Raw genomic sequence first — 6,000 nt, forward strand, 5'->3', positions numbered from 1 at the left:
AATGGCCGTAGCCAGACCACTGGGCTTGTGCCATCTGATAAGAGGCCTTCTGACATAACAGACCTGTTGCTGGGGAATTCATCATGCCTCACTCAGCCGCCATCAGATAAGAACAGGGCTGGATCCCTCCCATTCATCCTCTTCATTCCCTCTTCTCCACCCTCTCCTTTCACCCTGTTTGCCAGAGCGTTTCATTCTCAGAAGTGAACTCAGAAGGCAGAAGAACTTTCTGCCGTATGTGGGGGAAAGAGCCAAGACTAGCCCTTTTTTAGGGTTTAGGGGCGGGGGGGTTTCAGTCTTGCACTCTTTATCAGTCCCCTTATTTGTCTCGTGCAATTTCTTCTCTCCTTTAATGAAAATCATCTCGTTTTAAACCAAGGGGTCACACTTATAGAAAAAATGCATCTCTGGGGGTGGCAATGTCCAAGCACACACTTTTCATGTCTGGTTTTGAGTCAAACTCTGCCCATCTTGTGGCTGTCACCCAAAAATTAGACTTGCCACGTTTTAGTTAGGGACTACTTTTTCAGCTGCTAGAGGAAGGACGCAGTTTTTGGGAGGCTGGTTTGCTGTGAACACCACTGGCAGAAGGCAGCAGGCTGTGTTTGCATGTGTGTCTGTGCAAGCCAGACCTCCCCATGGGGGATGGATGCAATCCCAGACCAGTTGCACTGGAAAACCCTATTCCACTCAGAGGGTCCTGGGAAGGGAGCCTGGGAGCTTTTAGGTTGTCCCATGGGGAGCAGGGAGGGGCTGCCTGGGCTGCTGAACTGGTGCTGGGCTGGGCTGTGAGCACGGACAGCTCTGATGGCACCTGGGGCTTCAGTGTCCTTTCAGCCTCTTCCCTCTCCCAGCGCAGAGCAGGCTCCCCAGCCCCTCACCCAGACATCACTGCCCAGACTGCCCAAAAGACCTCAATTTCCAGCAAAGCTAATCCTATAGACACACACTAACAGATACATATCTTGTCATGGAAGTGGGATTTATCATGCCACTTAATGCAGTCAGGATCTCCAGCAACCCTGGGGTCACATTTGCTCTCTTGCAAAGGATGGGGAAGGGGGGTGGAACCCCGCCAGGGCAGGCACCATCCAGGCTGTGCCACCACGAGCCACACATGAGCCCCAGGCCGGGGCGCTTCCCACACCTCATCTTCAAAAAGGCTTTTGCAAGCAATGTCCTGGAGCGGATTGAATTAGAGCCCAATAAAGCAGTGGTAATTTGCAAACTGGAAATGCTCCAGAGAGCCCAGGACTAATTATTAAAGTCTTCCTCCTGCCCTACCTTCCCCTGGAGCTATCTGGTTGAAGGTAGCCAAGCTGTAGCCCAGTTGTCCTGGCTTTCCTTCCACGCCCTGCTCCCATGCTTGATGTCATTCTCAACGTTGAAGTTTTCCCCCATCCTGGATGGAGTCAGATTAACGATAGGACCAAAGACTGACCAAAATAAAAGTTTAGCATAAAAAAATAGTTTTGGTTTAATTTTTTTTTGCTATTAAAAATGTACTTTTTACAGACTCATTTGTTCTTAGGGTAAGGATTTCAAGCACAAAAGAGCTTTCAATTTTCATTACACCAGTATTTTAATAAAACCAGATTTTTTTTAATTATAGCATTTTGAGGTTTTTTCCTTTTGAATTTAAATTAGAAACTGGAGTTGGAAATATTTTTAAAAATCAAAACTTCTGGCTAAAATGCTTCTTTTTGACCAGTTCAGCTAAATCCCCTCCTTTTCCACGGCAGCAGGAGCTCCCAGGACTTGGCAGGGTTGCGTTCTTGTCAAATCATCCTGTTCCTCCCTTGTCATGGTGGGAGAGTGATGATGACCCCCAGACTTCTCCCAGGGCCAGTGGTGACAGGTGGCTCACAGTGTCATAGTGCTGACTCTGGGGAAACCTGTGGGGCTGGAGGATGATGTCAGTCCCTTTCTTCTGCTGTGGGGACAAGACGTGCCCCTTGGAGACAGCAACCCAGCATGGGAGTTCAGGGCAAGGTGACACCTCTGTCCCATGTGCAGGATCCCCATATCCTTCTGAGCGCCCATAGGTGCCTCACAGGGCTCCTGGATTTTGCAAGGTCAGGGTAGCCAAGGGGCTGTGGAACCTGCTTTGCTGCTTTCCCGCCTTGTACTCCACATGCTGCACACGGCAGTGCAGGATCTGCTGTCGGAGGGTTTGGGCCCACTGCTGGGGGCCCAGACTGTGGCAGCCCTTGGCCAGGTTTCCTGAGCTGCCTTATGGCAGCAGGTGCCCTGAATTTGAGCCGTGGGCTGCGTTGGGTGTTGAGAGGTCAGGGTGGCTCTGCCATCCCAGCAATGTGCCCGCTAAGCAGGATCAGCGGTGAGGAGAAACGTTATCCTGATGAGCCCCTCGAGTGCTCAGCAGCTAAGGTCAGAGCAAAGGGGAAGCTATTGGACCCCTTGGCCTGCTGGCAATCCCCTGATGGTATTTTTGTTGCCCTGCTTGCCAAACCTGCTGCCTCCCAGCTGGCTGAAAGGGAGGGAGCTGTGGGGATGTGCTCTGTGCTGCTGCACTTGTGCCTTCAGCAGCAGGGTCAGTCTGCACAGTTGCACCTCTGGCAGCAGTGGGGCAGCCCTGGCCCCATACACAGAGGAGTGTCTAGGAGCATCCTGGCAATCACCCCAGCACTGGGTGGTGGCAGACAGCTGTAGGACTCCTCACACACTGCACCAGTGCTGTGCAAAAGCCAGCCAGGGGACACTGAAGAGCAGTGGGGCTGGGGCAGCCAGCAGCTCCACCGTATATCTGTGCTCAGCCCTCGTATGCATAGCACACCATTTCTTAGTTTGCTGGTGGGGATGGGTGTAACTGAATGCTAAAAGAGCATTCAGATGTCCCCTGAGAAGGAATTTTGGAAAGCAGGTAATTATCTTTACAGCTCCCAACAACCTCTAACACCCCTAAACTCCTGAGTTATGAAACAGAAAAACTACCCATCATCTGCATTCTTCTTGCCCCTAATTTCTGAGCATTCAGCTGATAATGCAGGCTGCTTTCAGCAGAAACAAGGACACAGCCAGTGCCTTTCCCATGGGATGGCTCTGCCAAGCTGGGCCACACACAGCTGGTCACTGATGGTGCATTCGTGATCCTAGGTGCTGCTGGGCACCTCCATGAACACAGGAGAGGTTTAAGCAAGATTACTCACTCTTCCCACCTTTGGGAAGTCAAATCACATGAGAGTCAAATGTTGCCTAGCAAATACAGCTGGGACATAAACACGGTCATTAGCACGTATGTACATCTATGATCCATGCTCCAGTGACTCACAGGGGAGGGGCAGAGCGACAACGGGAGCCCAGTCTGCCTTTAAAAAGGATCTGGACCAGCACTACAGAGATGATGAGCTGCCATAGCACGGGGCTCATTAAACCTCACACTCCATGTTTCTTCCTCCTGCCAGTGCAGTCAGACCTCTGTGGAGTGTCAGGAAGGCCAAGGCTTATTTGGAATTGAGTTTGTAAGCCTGGGAAAGATTTGGCTGATCCTTCATGAATATTTGACTGATGCATTTGGAAAGTGTAACAAAACCCAAACCAGAGAAGGGCTGCAGGAGCTGTTTGCTTTTCTTTCTCTGTTCTGGCAAGGAGAAGCTGATGACCCCAAGCGTCCAAGCACAGTTCCTCCTCATGTGAGTTGTCCCAAGTCAAGGGCTTTCAAGCAAGGACTTTAGGTCTAAACCTAATGCTGACAGCAAATATTTTCTCCACTTGAGAGGCCATGTGAGGATACTTGCAGTCAAGTAGGGGAGCAGCAGGCATAATCTTGCAGTCAAGGTCTGCCTCTCCTCCCAGGGTGGACACAGCTCTGTACAGGGGACACATCAGACGTTGCCATTGCAATGTGAAAGGATGTGAGCCATCATAGTTGTGGCCAGGCAGTGAAAAAGGTGCCAGTAAGATGCTGGAGCCCCAGATTTCTCACTATGCTGGAGCTTGTCCACAGTGGAAGCCACACTGCTTTCCTCAGTTTTCAGAGATAAGCTCCAGCCATGCTGTCCAGTCAGTGCCTGGGTCAGGTTTTTCCCAGAGCCTGGGAGCATTTGCATCCAGTGTTTGGCTTGGCCTATGGTCTCTAACACCCCATGGCCTCATTCTGTACCCGCTAATATCATTGTCTGTCTGGCAGCAGCAGATTCCCAGTCTGCACAGATGCTACCCAGGAAAGACTCCAAGCTAATTTTATTATAGGTTTGGTTTGTTTGGGTTTGGACAACAGATTTACAAGAGGGTGAAAGCCTGAGATCTGCTTCTGCCTGTCTCTCTGAATTTGCATAGCTCTAACCAGATAGTCAGCATCACTCTCCAAAAGTTTCTGAAATAGCAAAAGGTGCACAACACACTGACTGGAGTCATTAAGAAATCAATAGTAAGGCACTATCAGGGATATTCCAGCTCTCCATTGGCTGCAGAGCATCCAGATAATTTTTCTTCTCACCCCCTAAAGCTATCATTGACAATGGACCCATCTTAACAGTTGTGCAAACATATCAAGAGCTGTGCAATCAAGTCTCAGGTGAATTGGGCATCTGAGCATGGGTTGGCCAAGCAACAAGTCCTGGGCACCACAGAGCCTGGGGAGCTGGCTCTGCTCCTGAGCAGCACTCTTACTTTAAGGGGACCTGGTGGGAGATGTTTTGGGGTCTGCAGGCACAAGGTCAGCACTGGACCCACCAAGGAGCACTGCAGCCAGCTGTGCTGGCAGAGGCTAAGGGCATGTCGACTGCACAATTTCAGACTGCAGCCATCCTACCCTGCTTATTACAAGTACCTCAGCCACCCTAATGGGAGCTGCAGCTTCCTGTGAAAGAGGTTCTCACCAAGCGTGCTCCCCAAGAGTCACTTTTGCTAACCTGGGCCAGGAGCTATGGTGGTCCTGGGACTGACACACACAGGACACGCTGCAGGTCAGGGACTCTTGTCCTTGTTCTACCTGGTTTAAGATGTAGACAGAAGTAGGAGAGCGGGTCAACACTGCAGAAAAGCAGAGGGTAGAGAAGCTAAGGAGCTTTATTTTAATTGACCCAGGTTCACTGAGCCTGCCAAGTTAATGAGTCCCCAGCAAACAGCTTTAATGAGAGCCCATGGCAGGCCTAGGAGAAGGAGATGAAAATAAGGGCAGAAATAGGTGCTTGTCTGTAGAGCCTGGTTGGCTGAGACCAGCACAGCAAGGAGGAAGCTGGGGAGGGCTGGCAGCAGGCACAGAGGCACCAGCCAACCATTGAACACACTGCTTCAGTGCTTTGCATTGCTGCCCTCCTGCCAAGCCCCAGCACAGCTCTCCTGCTCCCTGGGTCGGCAATTAATCCCCTGGCAGGGGGCTGGGGGGAAAAAGGGGACAGGCTGTTCCCCACCCTCTATTCAGCTTGGTCTTGCTTTTGTGTGCGTTTAGAGCTGCCGGGCTGTGGGCTCCCGCAGAGAGCTCCACACAGAGCTGAGGGCCATGCTGATGCTCCAGCACCAAGCTGCTCCGGGAGATGCTGTGCTGACGGCCACTGCAACACCCGAAAGAGCTGTGGTGGGCGAGGAGGATGCTGGAGAACAGGAAGGGGGCTGAGCACTCCCCCAGCAGCTGGAATGTGGGTTCAGGAGCATCCCCCCAGCACACAGCATAGTCTGCTTTCTCTCATAGGTGAGGGCAGGCATGTCCAGTGCTGGAGCCAGGCCCGAGCCCATGCCAAGCAGGCTGACCATGGCCAGGGCTCTGGCCGGCTGCAGGAACCATGCAGCCTGAAAGGGGCCATTGTCTGCCCAGGGCTTTGAAGACGAAGAGCCTTGTACAAGTGCCAGGTGGTGAGAGTTCGGCATGGGAGCAGCTCCTGGCTCCCCGAGTGGCTGCTCCTGTTCTCAGCACCCCACACCCTTCATCTAGGGGAAAAAAAAAAAAAATCAACATAAAAGTGCAGGGAAACAACTGTTTCTAAAGGAAAACCAGGTCAGCAGCCCTTCCTTCACCACCCGCGGTGGCTGTGGCAGGCGCTG

Source organism: Vidua chalybeata, chromosome 10, assembly GCF_026979565.1.
Source record: "Vidua chalybeata isolate OUT-0048 chromosome 10, bVidCha1 merged haplotype, whole genome shotgun sequence".
Classification (NCBI taxonomy): Eukaryota; Metazoa; Chordata; class Aves; order Passeriformes; family Viduidae; genus Vidua; species Vidua chalybeata.